The sequence below is a fragment of the Nicotiana tabacum genome, chromosome 16, assembly GCF_000715075.1.
Source record: "Nicotiana tabacum cultivar K326 chromosome 16, ASM71507v2, whole genome shotgun sequence".
Lineage (NCBI taxonomy): Eukaryota > Viridiplantae > Streptophyta > Magnoliopsida > Solanales > Solanaceae > Nicotiana > Nicotiana tabacum.
The window spans coordinates 136708317-136721691 of record NC_134095.1 but is presented as its reverse complement, the minus strand read 5'-3'; the positions used below and the strand labels follow the sequence as shown (position 1 = coordinate 136721691).

The window sequence follows — 13375 nt, the reverse complement described above, 5'->3', positions numbered from 1 at the left end:
TTATTACTTAATTGTGCGTTAATTGTTATTGGGAGTTAATTTGCGCTTTTATAACTTAATTTAGTTCTTAATAATAATTTAAGTATTTTTATAATTTAGTTTTAGAAAAATAAAAAAAGAAAAAAAGAAAACAAAATACAAAATTCGGAATTGGGACTCTTCTTCAAATTCAAGCCACAAGCCCAAAAAATGGCCCAATCTTCCCAAACGACCCAGTCCATTTCGAACTGGGTCGACCCGGTCCGCCCCATTAACCCAACACCCCTCTTCATTCAAAACACAAAAGAAAAACAAAAAGAAGAAAAACCCTAAAAAACCTAAAAATGGTCCGCCCCCCCTCCCTTTGCTTCTTCTTCTCCAAGCTTCCTCACACCCCATCCATGGCTGCCTCCCATGGCTTCGTCTGCGTCCTCCTCGTCACCCCCCCCCCCTCATTGGAACTCGAGCAGCCGCTGCTGCGTTCTTCTCCTTCGTCGACCACCTGCGTCCGACGACCATTGCTGGTGCATCATCGCCTTCCTCACCATCTTGCCCAAACGATCCCTCCTTCCACGTCAAGCAGCAGCAACTGCTGATGCATTGTCCAAACTCAGTCACGTCCAAACAACCCCGTCGCGACCAGCTCTCATCGAACGCTGCCATCGCGTCCAGTCCGTTCTGCCATCTTTCGCTACTGTTTCAGTTTTTCTTCCTCGTCGTCGTCCATGGATTTTGCTGCTCGAGCATCACTTTTGCTGTGTCTGTTCCATCGTTGTTTCTTCTGCCGAACGTACCCCAGCTCCTTCTGTTTCGTATCAACCGCTGCTAGTGTTTCCTCGGTGCTTCAGTCAACTTCTTAGATTCGGTAATCATCGTTTGGTCGAGCTCGTCGTTGAGTTCGTCGTTGAGTCCGGACAGATTTATTCCCATTTGAGGTTCGTCGAAACAGTCCATACAATCTCCGGTTAGTAGTTTTTGAATCTCATTTATTGTCTGTAATTTTGTTTGATATTTTTCGGATCCAAAATCGATAAATGATTCAATTCTTGTTTGGTTTGTTCGTCGTTGAAATAATTTTCTAGTTTGTTTATATGTTAATTTTCAGATTTTCAAATGGAAATTAATTAATTTATTTTTCATATTTATTTCATGTTTGTTTTGTTGTTTAGGTAAATATTTGTTAGTTTGATGTTTGTTAGATTCAAATTGAAATTTAATTGATTATTTCTTCAATTTGTTTCATGTTGTTATATATTTTCCAGAAATTATTAATGTTGTTTGAGCCGTTTAATCCGTCATGGTTGTTGTTTTAAAAAAAATAGATTCATTCATGTTCATACTTTGTTTGGTTGATCTTGAATCCGAAATTTGTATAGTTTGATTTCTTGTTTATCATTTATGATTATTTCTTGAATTTGTCTCATAATCTTGTTTAAGTTTAATATAGGAATTGTTGGTTGTAATGTTTGTTAGAGTTAATTTTAAGTTCAATATGATTGAATTTAGAAATCTAAATATACTTGTTTGTTGTTGTTGTTGAATCCAAAAATAGGATTGTTTGTTGCTAAAATATTGTTCAATCAAATTTTAGTTGTTCTTTGTTGTTCAATCATGTTCATGTGATTTGTTGTTAAAATGTTGAAGAAATCATGTTCATGAGATTTGTTGTTGGAATTTATGTAGAAATTGGTCATATTGACTATATTTTGGTTGAGTTTAATTAATTGATTTGTTATAGCTGATGGGGAAATTTGGTAAATCGCAGTACGTTTGGGGTAAAATAGTAATTGCAATAAGGTCGGAGGGGTAGTTTAGGAATTTTACATTTTTGTAATTTTTTATATGAAGCATGGGAGACAAAATGAAATGGGGTGGGTTGTGATATAGTTATTTAATATAAAGGGGGGACAAGACAAATTTTAGTGTGGGGGAATCTTGTATTTGTTTATGTTAGGCATGGGGGACAAAATATAATGGGGTGGTGTGATATATTTATTTAATGTAATAGGGATGAGTGGGAAGATAATGGGTTTGGTAGAGAAAATGGGTTGATTTTAATTGATTAAAAGATTTATGGGATGAGATTATATATAGGAAGTCTTGAACATAGACAGATAGACAGGAGAACAAACACATATAGAGGGAAAACGAATTTGAGAAGAACACAAAGAAAATAAGAGAGAGAAAAAAAAGGGCTGAACATTTAAGAGAAAGAAAAATTCTGAAAAATATTTAAGCTTTCAAAATAAAAATAAAAACTAAAAAAAAATCTTCTGCTTTCTTTCTTTGTTTGAAATCAGTATTAATTGTTGTTGTTTCATTCAAAGCTTGAAGCTTTTGTTTTTGGGATTACTGCTCTACTGGTTTGCAAACTCTTTTCTTGGGTTGTTACTGTTGCTGGGCTATTGTTGTTGCTGTTGTACTATTATTACTGCTGCTGATTCTCATCTTCATTTTCTTTTGCTTCCAATATCAGGTATATATTTTAGACTCATGTTGTGGAAAGCTTCAACATTGCCAAATAAATGAAGTTCGGAATTATAATTATGTCTTTTACTCGTTTAAATCTATTAGTTTAAATTTCAGTTTTGTTTCAGTTGGTTAATATAGTATCTTACATTTGATGTGAGAATTGTTAGTTAATCATCCCTTTGAAATTCGCATAAGCTTTGTAATAATGTTATTTATTTCAGAATTTCATTAAGTATAGCTATATTCAAATTATAAGATAGGGAACATGGCAGAAAACTAGCCATTAATTAAATCTTATGATATTGTTGACTAAGTATGAAATAGTATGGAAGTATCAAGAAACTACATTACTAGCATATTTTGTCACAAAAGTCCGATTTTATTTAAAGCTAGATTGATGTAAGTTGTATGTTGTTCGTACATGGCGTGATAACAGTTACATGTATAACCATAAGTGAAAGGTGAGTTGATATAATTCGTTACGAGGTTAGAATATTAGGAATGGTTCAGACGTACAACTATATTGCATGTGATGCAATTTTATTGATTCAATTTGTATAATAGTTCTTTTTCTTATCAACTTGACTCTTATATATCATTGTAAACAAATTAACTAAGCAATTATAACTTTGGATTAAAAACAAGTATATGAGAATGAGATGGGATGTATAAGCACAAATTGCAACATTTTATATCAATGGTATGTAGAAATAGAGTTTGCACTAAATATAAATAATGAAAATTCTTCGGAAACTGTTAATTTGTTTATCGAATTAATTCTTTTCCCAATTATATATATGATTCGAAATTTTTATATACTAGTGTTGTATTCATGATAAAAAAAATGGTAGTATTACCCACAAACAATATTCTTGTTCTACTCGTTAAATGCGAATGGTTTTTGAGGAATATAATTCATACGAAAAAAAATATATATAATTTGTGGTTGACACTTAATAAATTGAGAATCCTTTTCAAGAAATTTAGAGGCATCTCAAATAGTGATTTACCATGACTTTCAAATAAAAATAATATGGATGTAATAAACAATTTGTAAACAAATTTATACTACCATCAAGAATATTTTTTGTGATTAGGGATACGTTCGCGTAACCTGATTATATTTCTAAAAGCAATTCAGATTATGCGTTCGCGCAACTTCGAGCGAATATTTAATAAAAAGGGATTTGTCGGAGAATATCAAATTAATTTCATAAAAACCCGAGATGTGCAGTTCATTGTTTAATCATACAAGGGCGACGATGTTCTTAATTTTATTTTTAATTTCGAACGTATGGTATTTTTTATAATAAAAATATAAAAAATATTATCAACCTTTTTGGTATTTTTTATAATAAAAATATAAAAAATATTATCAACCTTTTTGTGTACACGTATGCGTGACACGATTCCTCACGTTAAAAAAAAATATATAATATATAATACGAATATACGTACGCGTGATTCGATTCAAAGAAAATCTTTAACTAAAAAACAATCTAAACAAAAGCGGTAATAAAGTCGAGCAACAAGAAAAATGTATTTAGTAAATCAAGATAATTAAGCCAAGTATAAAAATGGTTAAGCGACCGTGCTAGAACCACGGAATTCGGAAATGCCTAACACCTTCTCCCGGGTTAACAGAATTCCTTATCCGGATTTCTGGTTCGCAGAATGACAAACAGAGTCATATTCTCCTCGATTCAGGGATTAAAACCGGTGACTTGGGACGCCTTAAAATTCCCAAGTGGCGACTCTGAAACAAATAAACAAATCCCGTTTCTACTGTCCTTTTAATTGGAGAAAACTCCCTACGCCACTCCTGCGGGCGCGGAAAAAGGAGGTGCGACAGCTCTGGCGACTCTGCTGGGGACGAAACCCAGAACCACTGGTTCAGGGTTCGAGAATTCGAGCTTAAAATAACTGTTATAGTTGGCTTTGTTCGTTATCTGATTTTTCCACATATTTATGCTTAATGTACTAAATGTTGCTTTTTACCGCTTTAATATTATCTGAATTGTATATATAAAACTGCTACGAAACCCTTCTTCTTTCTGAGTTTTCTGAATTTATGGTGCACACGTGCGCGTGGCCCACCTTTCTGTTAGAAGTCATACCAAATAAGACGAAGTTGGGACAAGTAACTAGGTCGGGCAGACTTTCGTGCTCCCGGTACGTTGCCCCCATTTCGGCTCAAGCTGTCCGTTTGGGTAAGCCAGGTCTAGAACAATATGCCTTAGGTTTTTCACTTAGAATAACTCAGCTTCATGCCGGATCCCTAGTAGGAACGTTTGTTTGCATCACGTGCATTTGACTTTGGAGGCTCAACATAGGGGTTGGGTCTGTCTAGGACAGGTGTACCAAAAATGAAAATGACCATCCTGATGCATCTTACTTACTGCTACTTGCGCATTTATTTGATTCGGACTTGTGTGTTGACTGACTTTTAAATATCAGGAATAATATTTTGAAATTGAAAAAAAAAAGAAATAGTGGTTAGGGAATTGATTGTTTATTTTTGAAAAAAAAACAACGCCCGAATACCGTCAAAACTCTGCCGAAATTTTGAGAAAATGAAAAACAATTGTCTTATTAGTTTGTTTTATTAAAATCAAAAGAAAAATAGAAAAAAAAGTCGTTGTTCTGTCTTATTTTTCAAAAAATAAAAATAAAAAAAGGAAAATAGTTTGTCTTCCCCTGAAAAATGACAATGAAAAAAGAGTCTTATTTTTAAAATAGTTTTTTTTTTATTTGTTTCTGAAAATGCCAAAATGAAAATGAAAGAGTCGTGCTTGGAAAGTGGTTTTGTTATTTGCTGCTGAAAAAGAAAAAAAAATCATGTTTTAAAATAGTTCGGTTAATTTGCCCGAACTACGAGGGTTTGATTCTCACCGGATGTGAGATACGTAGGCAACCCTCATCGGGTCCAACCCCCCTTTTTTGCTAAAATAGCCAAAAACCAATAAATAAACAAAAAAAAATATGTCAAATTTTAATTTTGTCATAAAGAAGTCGGGTGACGCTGTTTTATCAAGACATAGCCGAATTATCCCGAAAGGGACGCCGGAAGGCTGACTTTGCATAAACAGCCACCTTCGGGTCATTTTGTAGATTTGGCCCAAGTGACCCACACAGCCTTAAAAAATCTTCGTCCCCGAGGCGTTGAAGGGCCGTGTTTGCAACACCAGGTTTTAATTGTAATTTGAAACAAAAACAACAAAGAGTCAGCGGTTAGGTGAATACCATTTGAATTTTTGGTCAAAATAAAGCCGAGCCAGCTTCGGCCGCGTCTCAAAACCGTTCTTGCCGAAATAGCATTAGAGTATCTTTCAATTGTCAAAAGGTTATTTTCGTAAAAGAACGGTCAAGTTTGTAAAGTGTCAAAATAATCCTCCCCGGCCTCAAAATTCATGTGAGATTTGGAAGGGGCCACATTTGCAAAAATAACCGTTTGGTTGCATTTGTCAAACGGGGAAAGGAAGATGACCTTTTTGTTTCAAGGTTATAGATCTTTAATTAGAATATGTGGGTTGTTTGATTTTCAAGTTCGTATGTCATCTTCAAACCTTTGAAACCCAGTTTATTTTAAAAATTGAAAAAAAAATGATTAGTATTGTTTATCTTTTATTGGTCCGAACTACGCAAGGTCTGATTCATGCGGGGTCATGATACGTAGGCAATCTCCATAAGATTCGACCACAACAAAAAATGAAAAAAAATTAAAAAAAAAATCGAAAAAAGGGGAAAAAGATGTTGCTAGTAATAAGAACCGACTGAGTCCATTCTAACATGTTTTGTTTTGAATTGTGAAGAAAGTTGAGTTGGTCGGTTTGTTCAGAGGGTTCAACAAAAGTCTACTATGCCGGGAAAAAATAGAATACTGAAACAGCAAATGACCGGAGTATGTCAAGCATGGGCCAGTGGGCAAGGATAGCCTCGTCATGAGTCACAATTTGCGACACAACAAGAGCAGTACCACTCTCCTAAGTACCACCCGTACTCGTTTGATCTTCCTTCAAAGATTGAAGAGCCTGTCCGAAAGATGGTACAAGAAGAAATGACCCAAAGAGTGAAAAACTTAGAACAATGGTTGAAAAACAGGCAAAGGTTGTCTGGTCAAAAGAGTGTTGCCTTCAAAGATCTATGTATGTTCCCCGATGTCCACTTGCCGCCTGGTTTCAAGACTCCCAAATTTGAAAAGTACGATGGACATGGAGATCCCATTGCCCACCTGAAAAGGTATTGCAATCAATTAAGAGGTGCGGGAAGAAATGAAGAATTGTTGATGGCTTATTTTGTGGAAAGCCTTACGGGAGTAGCTTCCGAATGGTTTATGGATCAAGACACGTCTCGCTAGTATGTCTGGGACGACATGGCACAAGCATTTGTCAAACAGTTCCAATACAGCATCGACATTGCCCCAGACCGCATTTCCCTTTCAAACTTGAAGAAGAAACCAAGTGAAAGTTTCAGGGAATACGCCATTAAATGGAGAGAGCAAGCAGCTCGAGTTAAGCCACCCATGGATGGCCACGAGCTAATAACTGTCTTCCTTCAAGCGCAAGAGCCAGATTACTTTCAGAACATGATGTCCGCAGTTGGCAAATCCTTCTCGGAAGCAATCACAATGGGAGAAATAATAGAGAATGGTCTTAAGACAGGAAAAATTATAAGTCAAGCAGTTTTTAAAGCTGCAACTCACGCTGTCCGGGTTGAGTCTGATAATTTTTGCGACACAAATGAGAAGATTGAAGAAGTCATGATGACTTCAGGGTCAAGAAGAGGTCCTAGGAGAACATCTCGAAGGTATGAGCAGCCTCCTAAAGTTATCTATGAATCCCCTGAGCAATATTATCTCCCTCAGAACCCACAGCACTCTATTGTTCCACCTCAGTATGTTGCCCGGCCACCAAAATGCACCAGAAGGCGAGCACGAGCGTCACAAAATCTCCAGAAGCCTCCACATAACTTTCAGGTGCCCTATAACCCACATCCAAGCCAGAAGTATAAAGGGGAACGAAGGTTGAAAGATAATTTTACACCAATAGGAGAGTCCTATGAAAGCTTATTTGAGAGGTTAAAGCATCACGACATGATTGCATCTGTTCCTCCAAATCATGTGGACCCACGTGCAAGAAGCTTTGACCCTTCTAAAAAGTGTGAATACCATTCCAATGCCCAGGGGCACAATGTTGAAAGTTGTCGGGATTTGAAAAGAGAAATAGAAAGGATGATCCAGGAAAATCTAATTGTGATCCAAGGTAATGACACCCAGAATATCGCGCAGAATCTTTTACCTGCACATCATGATACACACTTTATGGGGAGGATGCCTGGTAACATGGGATTTTAGAGTCATCCCGGGAAGCGGCTAACTGGTGATAATGATATTGAAGTTGGTAACGGTCTTGGCAATGATGATGCAGAACTTAATGGCTAAAACACCGTGTTGGGCAATTGGAAAGGCGCTCCATCTCCTGGTCAGCCATAGAGGAGTTTTGGTGGTTTATTTTGTTGTCATTTCTATCGTCTGGATTATTTCAGGGTTGTAATTCGGATATTGTCTTGTGGTCAAACCCCCTTATCCTTTTATTTGTCTAGTACCTAATGTGGTGTTATCTGGTTTAGTTTTAGGGTTGTAACTGTTTATTTTGTCGTTTAAACGGTTCTACCTTTTGTCTAAAAGCAAATTCCGGTCTTTTTCATCATCTTTGTTTAGTTTTCTTTGCCCTTTTGTTTTGCTTCTGTTCAACGCCGATTCTAGTGACATGACATGCGCGCACAGTTTAAGCCTAATCTTAAAAGTTGATCGTAGAGCCATTTGGGGATGATCGGGTCCCCTTTGAAAATAAGAACAGTTTGAGATCATCTGAAGCCCAAACCATGAGAAATTGGGGCAAGTAAATGAGAGTGTTGTCCAACGATGTTATGTGTGGATATGGTTCTCTGATGCAATCAAAAGATGTTACCAATGTTTTCGGCGGTTTATTTAATTGTGTTGTCTGTACTTGGCGTGTTTTGGAGATGGGAATGACGAAGGCATTTTGTTCTGCTACCTAAACACTTTATCCTTCGTTACCCCTTTTGAGCCTTATTTATTTTCTTTCATACCCCTCGTTCGGAATCAATAACAACGACTAGGAAATACGAGCCTGGAAAAAAGAAAAGAGGAATTGATAAAAAAAATGATAAGTAGGCGCTTGACCTGGAAAAGGAAAAGAAAAGAAAAATGATAAAAAAAAACAAAGGAAAGTCAAAAGAAAAAAGAGGAATTGGGAACTACGTTTGACCTGATTCCTCAAAGAGGATACGTAGGCGCTTCATGGCTCGGTCATAGGGTGCATAGTGTGCATAATGTGCATGGTATGCATGGTGTAATAAATTAAAAAAAATTAATAAATAATCCCCAAGCAAGAAACTGGGGCAAGGGTTGCGCTTGTGGTAAGCAAAATTGGTTCCGAAGGTTGTAATTTTAAAACCACAAATTTATTTTGTTTTTGAGCCTTTAATACCCTTTATTACTAGCATATCCAAAACCCACATTACGGTCAAAAGAAAGACCTTCTGATCAGTCTGCAAAAGATTCCAAGTCAGACAAATGAGAGTCTTACCGGCGAACATAACATTTTGTTCCACAGTAGAAAGGACTCTAATCTCCAGCAGAGAGAGTCATATCGGCAACACTCCAAATCCCCAGCTGGAAAGTGATACAAATGAGAGAGTCTTATTGGTGAAAATCTTCACGGACACTATAAGGCGATGAAAGCTGAGAGAAAAACCAAAATGAGAGAGGCTGGATAGTGAAAACCCTTCGGGCACTACAAGCCGAATAAGATTGGCAATCAGATGGGGAATCGTCAAGGGAAGATCTTGAAAGACGATTGACGGCAGATGATAGGCCACATATGCATGTCATGACCATTAGAGTCGGTGTCTGCGTTTGATAGGTTTTTATTTATAATTTCTTTTGTTAAAAGAGTCATCTTTTTCCTTTGTCTTTTATTCTGTCTCTTTTTATCTTTCTCCTTTCATAGAAAATTCCCCAGTAGAGTCTGTTTGGTCAGAACCAGTGGGAAATGACTTCAAAATAAGCCATCAGCTTTCCAAGATAAGATCTGACTAGTACATACAAATGGTATAGTCAGCAAAGGAACAAGCGCGAGGCCAGTGTCAAAAAAAAAATATCCCCAGCAAAAGGAAATTGACAAAAGGGTCAACGAGTGTCAAGAGGGATATCCTTGCCAAAACCAAAGGTTATAAACCTCAAGGCCAAGGCCTGTGGACAAATCAAAGAGAGCAATGAGCATGATTTGGGAAATTCATGCAAGACTAAAAGGTCGGGAAAATGCAAGTTTCCGAGCCATGCCACGAAAGAAGAGGGATATCCCCAACAAAAAAGGATTATCCCTAGCAAATAATATCATCCCCAACAAGTTTTGGAATGCAGAGCCGGGAAAGAGAAAGGGAAAAGCCATCCCAGTAGGCGTATCACAACCAACCACCGCATTTCAAACTAACAAATTTTGTTTGATTTGAAACAGGTAAGAGAAATGGCATTTATAACGGAAATGCATGCCACAAGAAAGATTGTCAAACTGGGGCAGAAAATTTTCTTTTCAGTTAGAAATTTTTTTGGAAATCAGGTACCCATTTGGGGAAGAATAAAGATAGCACCAAGGAAATGGTCTTTGAACCAGGGTTGCCCCCAACATAATAAATTTCAATGGAGGAAGTTGTTCCCCAGCACACAAAACAAAGGGATGACACTTGTGCTCAGAAAAGCAAAAGCCATTATCATCCCTAACAGCTTCCAGAAGAATGAAGCATCAATTTGTAGGGATAAAATTGCTCAGCAGCGTTATCCTCAACAACGTTATCCCAAGAAGATAACACTTCTATCCCCAGCAGTGTTGAAAAAACAAAACACCAAAAAAAAAAATCAAAAAAAGAAGAAAGAAAAAATTTTGAGTTTGAAGGAGGTGAAGAAAGGAGACTCCCCTAGTGGTATTATCCCCAGCAAGCAAGAACAAAGCAGCGCAAAGGAAAAAGAAAAGAAAAGAAGAAATTGCAGAGGTAAGTTTCTAAAATCATTGATCTTTACATTTTCCTCTTAGGATAAAAAGTCCTAATCTGATGAATTTCCCTCCCGATACAATCTTGGTCCGATGAAATTTTTCTCCCAAGATAAGATATCAAATCTTAGTCCGATGAAATTTTCTCCTAAGATACCAAATCTTGGTCCGGTGACATTTTTCTCCCAAGATAAGATATCAAATCTTAGTCCGATGAAATTTTCTCCTAAGATACCAAATCTTAGTCCGATGAATTTTTCTCCTAAGAAAGAAATCTTAGTCCGATGAAATTTTCTCCTAAGATATCAAATCTTAGTCCGATGAATCTTTCTCCTAAGATCACAACAAAATTGACCTAGTTTGACGATTTATCTCCTAGAGTCAAAATCTTGGTCCGATGAAATTTTTCTCCCAAGATAAGATATCAAATCTTAATCCGATGAATTTTTCTCCTAAGATATCAAATCTTAGTCCGACGAATCTTTCTCCTAAGATCACAACAAAATGGGCCTAGTTTGATGATTTATCTCCTAGAGTCACAATCTTGGTCCGATGGAATTTTTCCTCCCAAGATAAGAAATTAAATCTTAGTCCGATGAATTTTTCTCCTAAGATAGAAATCTTAGTCCGATGAATCTTTCTCCTAAGATCACAACAAAATTGACCTAGTTTGACGATTTATTTCCTAGAGTCAAAATCTTGGTCCGATGAAATTTTTCTCCCAAGATAAGATATCAAATCTTAGTCCGATGAATTTTTCTCCTAAGATATCAAATCTTAGTCCGATGAATCTTTCTCCTAAGATCACAACAAAATGGACCTAGTTTGACGATTTATCTCCTAGAGTCAAAATCTTGGTCCGATGGAATTTTTTCCTCCCAAGATAAGAAATTAAATCTTAGTCCGATGAAATTTTCTCCTAAGATATCAAATCTTTGTCCGATGGAATTGTCTCCCAAGATAATATAATAAAATCTTAGTCGGATGAATCTTCTCCTAGGATCAAAATCTAGTCAGATGAATTTTCTCCTAGGATAATTTGAAAAAAAAAGTTTGAATTTGAAAAAAAAGGGTTGTTGAAATCTCGCCATCCAAAGAAAGGAATGTCATTTTTTGAAAAGTTGTTGAAGTCAGGAGCCCCCCTGAAAAATAGAATGGCGATTTATTGGTTGAAGTCAGGAGCCCCCCTGAAGAATAGAATGGCGATGTATTGGTTGAAGTCAGGAGCCCCCCTGAAGAATAGAATGGCGATTTATTGGTTGAAATCAGGAACCCCCCTGAAGAACAGAATGGCGATTTATTGGTTAAAGTCAGGAGCCCCCCTGAAGAACAGAATGACGATTTATTGGTTGAAGTCAGGATCCCCCCTGAAGAATATAATGGCGATGTATTAGTTGAAGTCAGGATCCCCCCTGAAGAACAGAATGGCAATTTATTGGTGGAAGTTAGGAGCCCGCCTGAAAAGAGGAATGACGTTTATTTTTAAAGTTGTTGTTGAAGTTGGGAGCCCGCCCATAAAACAGAGGCATACATTTCAGTCTAATATTTCAAGCATTGAAGTTGGGAGCCCGCCCAGATAATAGAGGCATACATTTCAGTCTTTACATTTCAAGCATTGAAGTTGGGACCCGCCCAGATAACAGAGGAATACATTTCAGTCTTTACATTTCAAGCATTAAAGTTGGGAGCCCACCCAGATAACAGAGGCATACATTTCAGTCTTTAATTTCAAGTATTGAAGTTGGGAGCCCGCCCATAGAACAGAGGCATACATTTCAAGATCAAGTCAGAGGACAATAAAACAGAGGGTTACAATAGGAATCCCCAGCAGGAAACAATAAAATTCCCCGGCACCGGGAAACAAAAGGTTTCAACAAGAGGTCTCAGTACAAACTCAAGTACATGTGTCAAAAGGAAGAAAAGCAGCGGAAGAAAAGCACCGGAAGAAATGCAAGCAGACAAGAAAGCAAGGAAACAAGAACAAATTGCAGTCTAGCCTAGCTTCTTGTTTTCTTTTAAGCACGGTGTAACAAGGAGATCGGTAAGCAGTGGTAATAACATGCAACAACAGTAACATTACAGTCCAACGGTAGTCCCAGCTACCAAAGCTTCCCGAACTACATTGACCTGATTCCTGTTTAGCCCAGGATATGTAGGAAACCTTTGAAGCAAAGGTTCGGTCAAATCTTTTTCAAAAAAACAATGCTTCACACGGAGTACTCGGATGGGCAAAAGTCGCTCGTTTTATCTTTGCACGAAAACCCTTCGTGTCTTCGGGCAAAGAGGGCCAGCTGTAAGCACGTGATTTTTGCCCTATATGAGAATTACTCCCAAAAAAATTCAAAAAATAAAATAATTTTCTTTGGTGTGCAATTTTGTGATATTTTTGAATATCTATTTGTATTTGTCTGTGCATGTTTATTTGGTAAATTAATAAAAATACAAAAAATGTCGCATTTTGCATGTAGGATTTAATCCTATAATTGTTAGTAATTAAGTTTGGTTTACAAAAAATAAAAATTACAAAATAGGCATCGTTTGCATTTTTAGCATTTAATGTCCAAATATACAATTTTATGCTTAATTATTACTTAATTGTGCGTTAATTGTTATTGGGAGTTAATTTGCGCTTTTATAACTTAATTTAGTTCTTAATAATAATTTAGTTTTAGAAAAATAAAAGAAGAAAAAAAGAAAACAAAAATACAAAAATCAGAATTGGGCCTCTTCTTCAAATTCAAGCCACAAGCCCAAAAAATGGCCCAATCTTCCCAAACGACCCAATCCATTTCGAACTGGGTCGACCGGGTCCGCCCCATTAACCCATTAACCCAACACCCCTCTTCATTCAA

General features: G+C 36.7%; 1 long non-coding RNA gene across 1 annotated transcript; it reads left to right on the top strand.

Moving 5' to 3' along the window:
- The first annotated feature begins 765 nt into the window (after window positions 1-765).
- LOC107813186 (uncharacterized) lies at window positions 766-2796 on the top strand. The gene is made up of 2 exons (XR_012699846.1): window positions 766-943; window positions 2456-2796. It is a non-coding gene; the product is annotated as an uncharacterized LOC107813186 (long non-coding RNA).
- The last annotated feature ends 10579 nt before the right edge of the window (window positions 2797-13375 follow it).